This window comes from Amphiprion ocellaris, chromosome 4 (assembly GCF_022539595.1).
Source record: "Amphiprion ocellaris isolate individual 3 ecotype Okinawa chromosome 4, ASM2253959v1, whole genome shotgun sequence".
Classification (NCBI taxonomy): domain Eukaryota; kingdom Metazoa; phylum Chordata; class Actinopteri; family Pomacentridae; genus Amphiprion; species Amphiprion ocellaris.
In genome coordinates, this window is record NC_072769.1 from 12,484,412 (window position 1) to 12,501,187 (window position 16,776).

General features: G+C 41.0%; 1 protein-coding gene across 3 annotated transcripts in view; it reads left to right on the forward strand.

The window, feature by feature from the left end:
• Nucleotides 1-4,258: 4,258 nt before the first annotated feature.
• LOC111582199 (trinucleotide repeat-containing gene 6C protein-like) overlaps nucleotides 4,259-16,776 on the forward strand; it is a 57,058-nt gene continuing 44,540 nt past the window's right edge. For all 3 annotated transcript variants that reach the window (XM_055010292.1, XM_023290779.3, XM_055010293.1), the window contains exon 1: nucleotides 4,259-5,073. The gene's annotated coding sequence lies outside the window, so the exon portion shown is untranslated. The remainder of the gene's footprint in view (nucleotides 5,074-16,776) is intronic.

The following is a 16,776-nucleotide window of genomic DNA, read 5'->3' on the forward strand; positions in this document are numbered from 1 at the left end:
CACAAATCAATGGGCCTTGGGTATCCATGACCATGTTGCTGGTGCATTGGCTGTCCTTCCATGAACCACTTTTGGGCGTTACTAACCACTACAGACATGGAACACCCCAAAAGAACTTCTGTTTTGAAGCTGCTCTAACCCAGCTGAGCAGGTGTAACAATTTGATCCTTGCCAAGGTTGCTCAGATCCTGCTTCCAAAGCATCAGCCTGAAGAGCTAATTGTTTACTTGCTGCTTAATATATCCCATCTCTTGACAGGTGCCATTGTAGAGAGATAATCAGTGGTATTCACTTTACCTGCGATGGTTTTAATGCTGTGGCTGGTCAGCGGATATTTCCCTACCTAATGACTTTTGTGTGTCACACTTCTACTGTTCAGGGTAATTTGCTCTTTAGTCTTAATGAAAGTTAATGAAAAGGATCCCTCCTCGTCTTCTGGACTAACATGCCTTCAGCTACTTGCAGCCTGTCTTATCTCTCATTGCAATGCTGCAGACCTTGGAGATGAGCAATGAGCAACTCAGCAGGGTTTTACCACTCTGCACTGTTATTTAATGGATAGGCACTTCAATCACATAGCTAATCAGAGTGAGAAAAACTCACAATGAATGTTTCAGCCCATCCGCACAGTTACTACTTGCAAATTTAGCCTTGAAGTAGCAGAACAGGGAGAGTCACCATGCAACACTCTTCTTTTATGTGCAGTTAGGAGATGGTTCCTTCCTCTGTTAGAATTATCATCATGACGGTCCTTTTGCATATGTCAAGTCATGCCTTTGGAAATGTCACTTTGAGCGAAGCACCGGTATCTCGCTGTCTGCATTTTGATTACTCACATGCATAAAGTCCAGACTGTGGAGGAGGATTGTGTATTCATAATCAATACCAAAAAAACTGACACCCCCAACTCATCACTTGTTCTGTATCATACAGCATACTATAAATGTGTTTCTCTAGATTTCAGTGTCTGGGGAATACGTATTTAAAACCAAGGTTAGCTTTTGGACTTTGTGCTGTCATGAAATGTTTGGTTCCCCCTCAGATCACGTTTGTTTTGTTAATTCCACAAAGTCAAATGTTAAGGTAATACATTTGGAGTGGTGTTTTGTATTTTAAAGTAAGGAAAAAAAACAGGTTCTAAGTGCTAAAAATTAATTTGATGATTCTTTAAATTCACCTGGCCTGTCATAAATTATGAATAGATTTTGACTTATGAAGAAAAACTACAGCTTTTAGGGCTTGTGTTTATGTAATTTGTCTGATGCGTCTGCATTCTATTAATGTGTGTGGTTATTAATGTTTCCAGTAGGAGATACTCTGTCTCACAGGGATCATGTTTAAATGATAAAATGTAGTCACAGAGCACATACATTAAATATGCATGTAGCCATGTAACATTTAGATGTGAATGCATATTTGTGATCTGAGAGTAAAGCGTCTGTGTGCACAGTATGCATGAGGATCCGTGGTTTGGTGTATGCACGTGCATTCTTGTGTGAATATGAGCATGTCTTCGTGTGACTGTGGCAGTCTCTGGCAGCAGGCTTGAAATTAAAACCTTATGCGGAACAGAGCTCATGATTGGACTGGAATTAAAACAAAAGGCAGAAGAGCACACTGAAAAAAATGGAGAACGGAGAGGAACAGAATAGCGAGAGCAGGAGGAAGAGAAGTGTATTGTCTGAGAGGGGAAGGAGTGAGCGATTGCCTCCACTGCAGTCCTACAGCTTGTGTCTGGGTTGTTTCTTATCAGAATGTCAGGCGGACCTTTCCCATTGACTCGCTTCTGTCAGCAGTCTGCTTAAATGTGAAAGCAATTAGGGAAATTGGCGGAGTCAAAGAAACATCTCAAAGACACCTAAAAGAATAGCGGTGATGAGTTGGAGAGTGGATATGCAAGAGGAGGGTGTGTGCACGCTCACATACACATAAATACGTGTGCATATCTGCACGCAGAGACACACACACACTCCCTGTCTCTTTTACTCACCTATGTTAACACACACATACACACCTGAGTAGTCCTTGCCATTCATGGCTAAATACATGTCAACCCACTATCGTTATTTGAAGTCTCAGCTGTCCTTTGTGTTGCATACAGTTCCACGTCCCTCTTTGATAACTCATGTGTCTTGGGCTATAAGTAATGTTGGTACTTTAGTTTGCATGACATAATAAATCACTGAATTGATGCTTCAAGCAGACACATTCAATTAACTCCGTGACAAAATGTTTACTCAGAGCACAATTTATTTACACGGCATACATGAACAGTAAGTTCCTGCATTTTCAGTTTAATAGTCTGAGCCTCAGTGAACTACATATCCCTTAAGGCGTTTCTGAAGGCATTCCCCTCTGCTCTCACCTCTCTTAACCCTGAACAGGCAACATCTGCTTTCTCCATTCATTTGGAGCTTGCTGTTTTAATAGCTCTGGGCATATTGCCTTGAAAAGGAGAGAAAAAAACTTTTGGCCAGGGCCCCTGGCCTTCTCATTAGCAGTCTCTCCCAGTGATGTATAGGAGCGTTCTCACTGGTCAGCCTTCCCCTTTGTGGAACGCAGTCCTGACCTGTTCCCACCGCACAGCATGTGTGTTTCTGTGTGTGTTTTGTGCGTGGAGCAGTCATTTCCATGAGAAAGGAGTGTAGAGAATGGACAGGGGCTGCATTTTCTTTCTCTGAGACGGCTGTAGATGTGACTCAGGGTGCACAAGGGCGACCTCATCCATCATGTTGTGAATAGCTTAGAATTATCACCCCCTGTTTCTGGACACCATGTGATGAAGAGATTCTTGACAAAGGTCATCTTGGGTAGAGAGACCTGAGGTTGGCACTTTTAAAGCCATTTCAGTCACTTAAAGTTCCTGATGCAAGTTCTGATTGCTTGAAGACTTCAGGGACTCCTGTATTTATTTTTGTGCACTATTTTGCACTCTTTTGTATAGCAAAGTATGGCATTGTATCTATATAACAGAACAGTTTCACTATTGTGGATCATGGAAAGCTATTTTACTGGGTTTTTGTTTTGTTGCAGTGGTTAGTACTGTTACCTCACAGCTATAAGGTCCTGCATTTGAATCTCCTGATCAGCTGGAGCTTCTCTGTGTGGAGTTTGCAAGTTCTTCCTCTGCCTGCCTCAGTTTTCTCAGAGTGCTCCGGCTGGTTCCTGAAGTCCAAAACATGCATGTTAGGTTAATCTGTGATTGTAAATTGCCAATAGGTGTGAGAATGAGTGTGTATGGTTGCCTATCTCTCTGTGTTGGCTCTGTCTTGGGCTAGTGACCTATCCAGGGTGCATCCTGCCCTTAACCCCGTTGTCAGCTGAGATGGACTCTAGCCCCAAGTGACCTTCTATAAGATAAAGTGGATCTGGATAATGGAAGTAGTTACTTTACTCTGCAAAATATATGGCTTTGTGCTAAATGCTTCATCTAGTCACTGACATTGTCTTTGTGGTGCTTCGCGATTAGCATACAGTGAGTTTTTTTCTAAAGAGATTTTCCACTGGATACAGATACATACATTTGGAAATACTGCTGAGGAAAGTGGTGAGAATAAAAATGGTGCTGAAAGCTGTAAAAGCAGAACAAGGACTAAAAGTTGAAAATAAGGTCTGCAGAGTAACAATCAGTAATAATAATAGTAATACGTGATGATAATTTTATTTGTTTAGCACTTTGAAAACAAAATTACAAAGTGCTTCACAAGAAAACAAATGTCAAATCAGGCAAATAATGAAAACAAATTCGAACAAACAAAATAATAAGATAGAATACGTAAGCCAAGTGATTTTTGCTATTTTTAAAGTAAAAATTCAGACTAGAGCAGCGTTAAGACCTCGATACTTAACCACTGCTAGAAACAAAACATAAGTAACATAATACAGAACATAAATAGTGGCCATGTTTTAATACGCATTTCATTCAAAATGGCTTTGCTTTCAGAAATATTGCCTCTACAGCATTACAGCGTCACATTTATTTCTTTTAAGCACACAATGTTGGGTCCACGCTTCTGCAATTACCCTGGAAATATGAGCTGCCTGCCTCCATCCTGTATGTGTGTGATGTGTGTATGTGTGATGTGTGTATGTGTGTGTGCGTATGTTTTTCTTGCCTGTCAATCCTCTGTGGCCGCTTGGAGGTTTGGCGAGCGGAGGAGGGCGGTGGGCGGAGCTTAGCGTCCGGGGTTTCGGTTGGTTGGGGGTGACGTATCCGGAGCCGCTTCCTGGTGTGTCTGCTGGCTGGGAAGAGGAGAGGGAGACTGCGGTGTTGTTAGTTTGAACAAAATGGCTGCGAGATCACTGTCAACGAGAGCTCACTGAACGCCTACCATGAGTGTCCGCTCCGCTGTCTGGATCCACACAGAATGTATTTCCTTGGAGTCGCTACTCACTCTGCATTCGCGGTAGCCAGCCCGTCGCTAGTCGTCCAACCGGCGACTTAAACTAAAAAAACAAAAACAAACAAAAAACATTTCTTTTTGCACTTTAAAACAAGTTGGCTGGCTGGCTCACGGCCGTCGGCTTGCTCAGCGAGAACTCAACGGCGATTTTTTTTTCAACGAAAACTGCCTGAATTCTCCGTTTTGCAAAACCTCGTAACGGTCGACGACTAAAACGCTAACCAGCTAACGTTAGCTTACATAATTTAGCTGCTTTTAAAAGTCATTGTATTCGTGTTCGTTTTTTTTTGTTGTTTTTGTTATTAGTGGTGCTTCGCCCCCTTCCCAGCCCCCCGATCTATCGTGACGTTTTAACAAAACAGTTTTTTGGCGAGTATAATTTCAAATTTTTTGATCGATATATTTTTTTTGCTCAAAGCAGAAATTACCGTACTTGCTGTGTATATATCTGGCTGAGTAGCCGTTGTTTACCTCGGTATCTTGTCACCAAGCTGCTTCAGCGGCAGCAGTCGGCTTATGTACCAAGTCTGACTTTAACTGCGACTAAATGTCTGCTCCATCTCTTTACGGGTAACTTTAGAAAAGACATCGGAGAATGCTTTTCTGCATATTTTTTTCTGCCATGTATCGACTCTTAACCGAAAGCTGCCAAAGCTGTGATTAACACAAGGTAAGTTTCAAACACTGCTAGCTTTGCTTATTGTACATTGATGCATATTGTTACTAGCTGTAAATGAATATGCTAAATAATCAACTGTGTTGCTTTACTCGTGTCTGGAATATAGAGATTGTACTGCTGCAAACAAGCGTTTTCGTCTCATTTTTCATGTTGCACACCTTCAAAACCAACAAAACAGACTACTGGTTAATCGGATCTATTCTCCCATGTGCTGGTTTTAGATTTTTACAATGCGGTTGATGACTAAATTTAGTATGCTTCTTTGAAGGGGCTTGACAGTGTTGGGAACTTTTGTGTTATATCATAGCTCTTTCATGATTGGCTGAGTGGCTGGGACACACTCAGTACATGTGAGTGTGTAATATGATTTCTTGAACTGACTGAGAAAACTGTCTTGCCTTTTTTCAGTGTCTGTAGTTATTAGAAGATAATGGTGCGCTAATTTTATGGTTATTGGTTGATTACAGAGAGAGTAGAATTGTTTCAAGGCAGCAGGGCTGAGGTTTTTTTTTTTTTTAAATGTTTGGATCTGTGCTTTTCTATTGTAGTTGCAGTGGTCCCTAAATGTGACAAAGGCACAGTCTTGGGTCTGATGCCAGTTTTCACTGCTATTTGGTCTGCAGTTCGATCTGTAGCTATATCACACCATGTATCTTGTACACTATTGTGCATTCCACTACACTAATTCCAAGTACATTATTAAACATAGCTGTCCTGTCTCTCTTCCCTCCTTTCCTCCACCCCCGGGCTTGGTGAGAAAGCCCCGGATTCTGATTGAACTGTCGCCTTCCATTGCATCCCCCCTTCCTGCATCCTGTCTCCAGGCACTGGAGTATAGCTTTTAATATCTCCTCTGCGTGTCTTAATTGAAGTACATAATTTCCTGTTCAATTTCAAACCCCCTTTTCCTTCCCCCCCTCTGACATCTCTGTCACCACTGTCTTATCTCTATCGTCACACACCAGTGAGGTGATGAAATGAAAAATGTGTGCGAGCAGCAATGGCACACATGCATTTGCAGTTGCATGGGGAGCGTTTATTTGTGTGTTCGGTGCATACAGATTTATCTAGGTCTTCGTGCCTGTTTGAGTGTGTGCCTGTGGTCCGTCTTGAAATGTAAATGTTGTGTGTTGTGTCAGCTGGTGGCTACACGTGTAAACATTTTTGCAAGGAGTCTGTGTGACCATTAATGTCAGGCTCTCAAAATTCTGGCGGTTGGTTAATACCCTGTAGTTGTTCATCAGGCCTTGCGCTGCCTCCTGCATGCCCTAGACACCCAGCTGACTCACAGACACAAACATAGAGCTGTTTCTTACCCAGGGTCAAGGGTCCTCCCTTCCATCCGCACACCCATCCTTCCAAAAGGCCAATGAGCATGCAAAAAGGGGATAATTGTGAAAAGATGTTGGAGTCTAATTTGCAAAAAAAAACCAAACTGGCAAATATGGAGAAAAGAATAATATAAAACCTGATAGGAACTGGAGGGAGTCTGCTAGTTTTCTCAAATGCCTTACAGTTAGCGTTATCCTTGACACACACAGCTGCTTTAGAGCCATAGCTACTACTATAGCCACAGCAGGTGGCTCATCTGGAGGACACTTCGGTAAATTTTGGGTGTGTACGGACCTTAGGTCAACAACAATAGGGATACTTTCAAGGAAAGGCGTTTAATGTTGCAGTGAAGCCATGCTTCTCTGTTCTTTTGTGTTGTCTATTGAGTGTTACTAAAAGCTTGGATTTGTAACCTTGTTTTCCTAAGGGAGTGTGTAAGTTATCCACTTGGTTATTGTAATACTTATAGTCTGCAGAGAATATGGATATTCTATCAGTGTTGCTGCACAAAAACAGTTGTTGGAACATTTCTGAACTCTAAATTAGCTCAATCTTAAGATGTTTAATTGGACTTTTTTTCCTTATGGAAAAGAACCCAAAGTAAGAAATTCAGTCTCTCACTGGGGCACAGACTCAGTAAATTATATTACTACTTGCTGTTTTGGCAGCACACTAGCAGGAAACCCATAACCCATGTTGGCTCTGGATCTAGCCAGGCTGTAGGCTGTTGGCATCTAGACGTTGTTTTGATTAGAGCGTATCGTAACAAAGCCAAGAGGACAAACCTTGGCAGTAGCTCCATCTGCAGCCCCCTATCACTGAAGGGGCAGAATCATTTATTTAAAAGAAAACCCTAGTCTTCCTTCCCCTTGTCTGACCCTTTACAGACAAAACATGAACACTAGTGTAGTCCTCAGGTTGCATCATTAGCCTTCTTTTCACTTCCATCCAAACATAACTTGAATGGACCTGCTTACTTGTATCCTGCATACACGCTTATACTTCTTCTGCTTTGATTGTTTACTTCTGTACAATAATCTGTCATTTTGCCCCAGAAATTACATTTTTAAATAAACAAATACTTAAGCAAAAACTTCTTTCTATTCAGTGTCAGATATTTTATGTTGACCCAGGTAAATCCCCTTGTGTCATGCTTGTGTGTGACTTGTGTTGCCTATCCCTTTTCCCTGTCATTGACCTAAGCGCAGGCCTGACCGTGGTAGTCACTGAGCCTGTGATTATGAGGCTTTTCAAACAACTGGCTCAGTCCTGATAGATAACGCGCTTAACACCGCCGCAGGGTGCTGCTCCAGTAGGGGAGCGTTGACAGTAGAATCAGCTGGACACAGTGGAAGGCTGCCAAAAGCCATTACCCTCTATCTTTGCTCTATGTATTGCTATTTAGAAGTCAAGGGGAGCAGGGTAAAGATTTGCCAGACAATTGTATTTGGTGTGGCCATTGTGCTAAATGAGAAGCGTTTGTGTGTGCAGACCAGTGTGTATCTTGGCTCTGTGTTTGCAGTAGTAATGATAGGGCACTAGCAAGCCAGAAATAGTTGTACTATCCTTTGGTGGATGGACATGGCCCCAAAAAAAGAAAGTGCTCAGATTGACTTTGGCATGGACAGTTTTTTTGTGTGTTTCAGTGGCTGTAGTGGTACTAGACTGGACAAAACTATTACTTCCTCGCTTGTGAAGTAATGTTTCAGGGGAAAAAAATGGTGTTTCCATTGATGTGACTTCCTCTATGCAGTTTACTGTATCTTACCCCAGTCTGTATGATGTAGCCCGGGGTTCATCTCAGGTCTGACACTGATCTCTTTTGGCAGAGATAGTGATCTCGTGTTAAGATAGGTCTGATCACATCTTCAAGTACTCCCAGCCCTAAATCTGGCATTTCCTGTTTGCCAAGATGTGTGCGAGTGTAAGCTGCACCTCGATTTATACAGTTCAATGCATAACTTATCAGAGAAGAGCTAATGTATAGCTCCAACTCTGCATGAAGGACAGCACTCAGGTATTTGCTTATGACCAGTATCCTCATATACAAAGTCAAGGAGGGGATGGTGTCTGTGTAACCCCCTCCTCCTTGTCTAACTTGTGTGCCAATAGAGGGGGCAGGGGCTTAGGAGGCCCACTGGGGTAAGCCAGACTGGGGTGGAAGCAGGGGGATGGGGGAAACGAAGCAGAAACTGGCGAGTTGCTGCCTGTGAGTCTTGGCAGGGGTCCAGGGGAATGTTCAATGTGCCGAGGATTGGTGGGGGCCTCCGTCCCTCCCTCAACTCCATGTCGGCTAATTGGAAAGATGTGGAGAGAAAGAGATGGGCATCACATGGAAACTGACAGAGAATATGCAGGACATCCAACGTACAATGTTCCCTTTTTCCTGCTCCAAACCAACATTAGACAGCCTTACTCATTATGTAACAGGACTTAGGCCCTGCAGCACTTACAAAGCTCTCAGTTAAGGCTATGTAAATAGCACTAGCATGCACTGCCTGTCCCTGCACTGGGGCCATGGCTTAGACAAGTAAGCTCAGTTCAGTTGTTTGTTGTCTTGATTGTATTGCCTTAATACCAACTTATCAATAAAGTTCAAGTGTTGGAGTATATTTTAATAATTTAGTTTGATTCAGCAGAACTTCTTGAAATCACCAACAAAATATTTCTTGTGATGTTTGAGTTGTAGCCTATGTAAGAGTTAAACATTTCTTGTGGGAAGATTAAGTTTAACAAAAATTTGGTGTATTCATACTAATTAAGGCACAGAGTATCAAAGGACACTGAAGAGTTGGGGCATGTAAGCTATTATCCTACAACACATCATGTGCTATCTGCATTTCAAATGCTCAAATTGCAGTATTGATTAATAGTTTTCTCTGAATTTTAGGAACTATAGTATATTTCTGCTCAACTTGTATGAGAGCGTACATCTTCGGGTAGATACTTATTCTTATTAGATCAAACAAATTTAACTAGCTAATTTTTACTCAAGATCATAACACTTTCACTTTACCACTGTGCTTGTCTTTAACTGTTGAAGATGTACAATTGTTGGTATTTCTACATCTTCACTATTATCCAAACAGAAGGGTCTGCTTACATCTCTCTGCTTTTTTTGTTTTCCTCCCTGTCCCTCTTACATCAGACCAGGCATTGTTCCCACAACTAATCACAGCACTTATTTTCTGTCTCTCTTTCAGAGTCTGCGTTATTGCTTACAGTGTTGACAGCCAGTAAATTGTTGACTGACACTGTGTGTACGTGTGTGCGGGTGCTTGTACATCTATGTTTGTGAAGACCAATTAAAGATTTAGACCTTGGGAGTGAGGACATTTGTGGAAGGAGAGGACATTTTGTGCTCACGTTCTGACACACATTCAAAAGGCTTTTTTAGGTTTTGAACTTGTATTTTAGAGTTTAAGTTAGCAAAAGGTAAAGGCTGAAGTTGGACATCTAGTTGCGATGGTTAATGTCTGGGAGGGGGAGGCTGTACCATAGTAACCTTGAGGTTAATATAGACTTGCTGATAAAGCTCAAGCTCATTTGTCTGAGCGTACATTGTGTGCAGGTTTGTGTCCCTTGATTTAGTTTTGCTCCTGTGACTCTTGACAGTTTGATGATAACTGGGAAGGAAGCTTGTGTAGCATTTGAAATGGAAGTTAAAGACTATTCTCAGATGCTATGCATGTCTCACTCCTTCAGACCCCCCAAAATATCAGGCATGCACAGAAGACAGCACTTGCACTCTGTTCGAAGCAGTCTGCTTTTTACCTAAGCACTCTTCATTACATTGGCTTACTAACGTGTTTACCTCGATAAAAGGCAAAAATACTGAATCTTAATCAAGTCAATAAGGATGCAATGGAAACACAAAATTTTATATTCGATTTATCTAAATAGCAGATGCAGAAATACATTGGTTTACCATAAATAAGCATATTTTTTGTTATAGTTTGCCCAATTTCCTACTTAAGATAGTCAAATATATTTCAAGTTAGACCAATATGATCCTGACATGTGCAGGTAGCAAACAGTTAACACTGTTTCTCAGTTAAGTCTGCCATATTTTGCATTGGTGCATATTGTAGTGTGTTATCTGGTTCAAACATGGCTACTTATCACAGAATACAAAACGTCGAATCAGTGTTGGCTCATGACCATTGAGGTATCCCAATAGATAAATTGAATCAATATCTGCCAGCCAATCAAAAACAAGTGCCTCCTGTTGCCATGGTATAAAGTGTAATTAATGGGTGGCTTTGTAGATTGCAGAACCAAATACACTTATATGTGGTTGTATAAATATATAAATAATGTAAATATAAATGAACACAAAGCATTATTAAGCAAAGATGAAAGCATACACCACCACACTTGGCCTTGACAGCTTTTTCTTGAATTCACAAAGCTTTAGCTGTGGTGATGGCAGGGAGCAGCCCTGCTTGGTCTTGTGCATTGTGCTGTTTTCCTATTTAATGAGCTGCCACTGTGTTAAAGTTTCATATCGACTTGGCAGAAGCAGCATCCGAGACACTGAGAGCTAATTTTCTGGAGGCAAACCTCAAAGCTGTTATTTATAGCGCAGCTCAAACTCTCTTACTATCTGATTCTTCAACTTTTTTTTTCTCCATCTTGCTTCCACCGTCATCACTGTTCTCTACCAACCTGTTCGCTTTCAGTAAGGCTCTCATATACAGATTACACTGACCAAGAATATTTTTGCCACAATTCACTGAGAAAGTACAGTGTAGTGGCAACAAAATGTCTATATTTTCACAAACCACCTGCTTTTAAGCAAAGCTGGTATGCACAGAATGCTAACAAACCACGTAGCCGCTGAGTCTGTCGGTGTGACAGAGGTATAGAAGAACACACATTTTTGTTACTGCTTATCAACTGTGGAATTTACAGGCTTGTTTTCCACAAACCATTCAGGCTGAGTAAACACAAATGTACACCCACACAGATTTGTGGAGAGTAGTTGAGGTATGTTGCAGCGGTAGCAGGTACTGAGGAATTATTCCCCAGGTAAGGGCTTCCCATAATGTTCCATGTAATAAGACTCAGGAGAGTGTTGTGGCTTCTATGATTCCACAGGAATGGGTGGCTGGTTGAATGGTAATGGTGTTGGAGAGTGGATTTACCACATTCTGTGGTCACGGCCTGACCATGTTACTTTTTTTTGCTGAGAGAGGAAAGTCCTCTTCTACTCCTTTGTGATTGGTTTTGTGTCTGCAGTTGGTCTGACAGCCATTCAGAACACATGAAGCTTCATGTTTTCATTGCTTTTTCTCTTCCTTTTAAGTTGTCCCTCTGTGTCTATCTTCCTTTGTCTTGCTCCATCTTCATAGTAGCACACCTCATTTTATCCCCTTTTATTCTCATTTTCTATCAACCTGGCATTATTTTCTCCCCTCACCCCTCATTTTTCTCCCTGCATCTCTAGACACTAGTGATCAAGGTGCATGGATATTTCAGTCCCCCCCCACCCCCACTCTTCCCATCTCTCCTTGTCTGCCAACCTCAATAGTGCTTCATTCAGTTTTGTTTCCAACTCCTCCATTTCTCCAGTGAGGATTCTTTCTGTCTTTTCCTTCTTCCAGCATAGTCTTTTTCCTTTCTCTCTGTGCCCTGTCTGGTTCTCCGGCGGCTGTCGTTCTTAATTGGTATTGCTCTGCGTCTGCTTTCATCCTCTGCCTGCCCCCCTTCCTCCTCCCACCTCCCTCTTCTCTGCATCCCTGGCGGAAGAAGACAGGCATCAGACAGACTGCTTCCCTGTGTGTGTGTATGTCTCTGTGTGTTTTTCCGTTGGGTTTGTGTGCGTTGTGAGTTTCTATCCTCGTCACTCCCGTACAGTGTGTTCTTGTTGTCATGTCTCCTTCTCTGTAGCTTGGCCCTATATCCCAGGATTTGAAACTGTTTCGTTCAGCAACAGAAAGGAGGATCATGCTTTGCTATGCAGTTTCTTCACCATTTTCCAGAGGCTCCTGTCTGCTGAGACTTCAAATATATTCCTTATCAATTCTTAAATTCCGAAGATATACAATAAGTCACTGTCGGATCAATAGTTGGCTAGGGGTTAAGCAGCATTTTGAATGGACACATAAAAGTGAGGTGATGGTGGTAATTTGGAATCTACATACCCTAGTTTGTTTCTGTGCTTATTCCAGCATAAAATCCACGTGTGTTGTATTACTGACAATTGAATGAATAGCAAAAATCTCTTTCTTGATAGCTATTTATTCATTTAAAAAGTAGCTTTGGATTTAGATTAGCTCATCACCAAGACTGGAACTGAGAGAAGCAGCTACCCCAGCACTGGCTGAGGTCAACAACTACGTATTCAATTCATGAAAAAATGAAAATTGTATTTGAACAAGCACTTAGGTTACACATGGGAGCTAACTGTTGATCTCCAGACTGAAAGCATCTGCCTGTTGTCCATGCATTTGTAACTTTGAACAATATATATAACTGACATTATAGGTGAACAGCTTTTTATTTAAGAAGGTACAGTATGCAAATACGACTTTTTGTGCTTGTTGAGAGGTATCAAATTATTTGCTTTTAATTGAAGCAAGCCATTGGCCTATAGTTTTAATATTTGTCTAAAGTAAGGCATAGCATGGAGCTATCTTTCATTTCTATTTATCTTGTCAGGCATATGGGTTCTGTAAAGCGTCTCGAGACAATTTGACTGTAATTGGCGCTATATAAATAAAATTGAATTGAAATTTTTGTAGCTTTCATTTAGCAGTGCATTTTCAAATTTTTTTAATGTGTTTATTTCAAAAGGCAAAAATTAAGAAATAACTTACTCATTTTCTAATTATCTATTGTATGTCGGATATGGTGATTTAAGGCCCAGTTGCAGTATCATATTGGCAGTGAGAGTAAACTTGATGCTAAAAGGCGGCACAGAGACAACCTAGGATCACAGCTGAGGAACTATTGGTGTCAGCAGTACTGAGGGAGAGGGACAGGGAGAGGCAGGTAAGGTTATATGTGGGGGAAACAGAGGTCAGGAGGGAAGCTAACTTTGGCAATGACTATATCAGCTCAAAAGACAACTGTCTGCTCTCTCATTTCATATGGATTTTTCTACCAGGATTGTTGGCTGGTGTGGTGTCCAACATTTTTCCTACATGATGATTAAAAACACATAAGGCACATATATATATAAAAAACACATAGGTATTAGTCTTTCTTAGAGTATAGACACATAGGAAATTAGGCTAATATTTCTATATCCTTGTACAGTTCTGTTGTTGTTATAGCTCTACCTTCCTGACCCAATTCCCTCAACCGTCACTCTGACAACAGCATGAGTAACCAGATACAGTAGCTACGCTGTCATCTCATGGGTAAAGGCTGACACTACTAGGATAACATAGTCAGCTGTAGTAGAGAGGCTCTGTTACTAGCAACTGACGAGGACAGAGAAATCCAGCACAGATGGAAAATCCAGTTTTTATCCCTCTAAATCCCGTGTCCCCATCTCTGCTCACTTACTGTCAGTGTGTCCCATCGCCTGGGCTTTTCACACACTGTTGGTGTTGTAGTTTTTTTTGCCGTGGCTTCCTTCAGAGGTGTAAATTCGTGACAGGTTTGGTGTTGTGTATTATTATGTGTGGTGGTTGGGGGGGGGGTGCTTAATGGGCTAAAATATGGAAGAGAATGAATGAGAATTAAGCTGCTGCACATGTACTGCCGACACTACACATACTGCATACAATTATCTGTATGCACGCAAACACGCACACACACCCCCGCATCCACACATAATTTGAACTCCTATTTATTACCTGAGGGCAGCCTTCCCTTAGCTGCTGAGATAGCACAATGACACACAGACTCCGTGTGAAAAATAAGACTGTGTGAGTGTATGTGTGAATGTAGGAGAGAAAGAGAGCACAATGAAGGAGGAACAGAGAATGAGGATGTGAAAATCCAGACGGAGGAAGAAAAACATGTAGGGAAATCTCCTTCCATATTTTTGATGCCAGGGCCACTACTCTGGCAGTCTTTTCCAGGGTTTGGCTTTAAACTCACTTAGGACAACAGTGTATATTGTCTCGCTTCCTTCATCTCTCTCTCTACCCATCTGTATGTGTGCCTAACCCTTGTCTGATTTCTCTCCCTTCCTGCCATAAAGACATTACTGCAACATCAGATTGTTTCTTTGAAGGCTCTCCTGTCTTTTTGATTGACAGCTTCCTCCCCCTGCAAGTGGGCAGCATGGTAGGAGGCAGGCCTTCCATTAAACTTCTGTTATGATCATTATGATTCATTCATATTTTCAGATTTTGATGCATATCTAGGCTCGGTGTAGGGACCTCTTTTTCACATTCATTTTGTGTTTAGCTTTCTAGTCAGGGACAATGATCAGTTTAATTGTATTCATTATCAATCTGTCAGTTGTGTCAATAAATCAAATAAAATTTTGCATGGTAAATGATCAAGGCCTCGTCATTTTGGAGTCTTGAAAGCCAAGGCTTTAATTTCACTGAACTGTGTTGTTGTGAATAACAGTCCAAAATCCCAAAATATTAAATTGACAGTAATTAATTAAGTAATTCTCACATTTGATCAGCTCAAACCAGCATAAATTTGAAAATTTTACTTAATACATTGCTTTTAATAACATATTGTCAGGCTATATTAGGATAGTTATTACTCTGAACAATCTGACATCATCTCAATCATTAGCTGAGATGATTGAATAGCAACTGTTAAAAGAACTCAGAGACATTGTCAGGATTATATACCGTAGAAGCAGGGATTGTGTGTGTAGTTCATAGAATTTGTCAAAAGTATTGCAGACTAACAAATTAACGGATGGCTTCAGTTCTCTTATGCAGTATTTGTTGATTTGGAATTACATTGTGGTTTTGCTTCAGTAGAAAAAGCAAGCAGATTTGACTGAGTAGTTTTTTGCATTATGAATACAGGAACAGTTTTCATGAAAGTCAGTGTTATCGAGTTTACAGAGAATTCAGCATATCACTTGAGTAGTAAGACAGTTTTTTAAGGCAAGTCACATCCTTCCAGTTCACAACGATGAAGCACAATGGCTAATTGTACAAGGCAGGCATGTGTGTGTGGATACATCCATGCTTTGCATGCTGGCCAGCAAATAGAAATAGGCCATTATTTCAGACTGACATGGAGACTATTGATTTTATTTTTATATTTTAGAGTGGTGTCATTGATTTGGTATGATATAGTGCTGTATAATAGATTAGCGTCCATTGCACTTAATGAAGACTAAACACACTTGCATTCAGTCCCTGTGTCTCAGCTCATACCTCTAATAGTTTCCAGGAGCTGTCACTAAAGCTGAGCCAAAGGAAATAGAGGTTGAAATGAAGGACTTAGTTTCCCCTGGCCCTTGGGTCAGCTATCTAGCTGGTTTGACTCACACCCACTGGAAATGGACCTTTGTAATAAGACCTTGTGTCTTATTCTATCAGCATGTTGGTCCTTATGTTGTCTTCCTTTCAATCATTTTAATCTTTGGCTTTTTTAAAAACATAACTTTTTATTTGTAACCAGCTTTTCTATGCTGGCCTTCATACTTACTTTTCACAGTCACTCACTTCACCCCCCGTGTGTTTTTATTCTCCCTTTTCTTTTTTAGCCTTCTATTCTTCCCTTTCCATCTTCCCTTTTTCAGTTTCTGATCATGAGTGTTCCTCAGAAGGGTCTGCCATGAATTTTTGTATGAAATGACACTTGTGGATGGAAAGGTTTTTCCAGACACTGAGAGCACTTTGGCTTTGGCTAAAGTTTATATGCAGTGTGTATGTGCTTGTCAATGTAATTGTGTTTTTTGCATGACATTTAAATATCTCTGTGCACAGATGACATCAATGTGCATTAATGTAATACAGTTGTATGCAGGTGTTTGAGCACCCCAGGGCAAGTTACAATACATACTTTGTTAGTGTTTGAAGTCACAAGATGTAATCCCAAACTGTCAATGAACAGACATTAGAAATGAGGCTTCTTGAAATGTTAATACCGCAAGTTTGGGCACCCTACGAAATAAGTACTTCCAGTATTTGTGGATATTTAGTGGAGTCAATTCTTGCCTCTAAATGTTTGCTACAACCTCAAAACTGAATATCTTGCTTGTGTTTAACAGCTGGCAAGGAGCCCCTTTAGTCAAAATCTTCTTGTGGTCGCCAAGCTCAATTTTGACTTATTCTCTAAGCAGTGGTATGATGACTCTTCTATGTAAACCTATGCATCAACGCAACACTATGGAATAATGTACCACCACTCCTATGTCAGCTAAGCCTTCCCGTAGAACCTTTGCAATCATGTGGAGGTTTTGCTTTGCCTTTCTGTACAGCA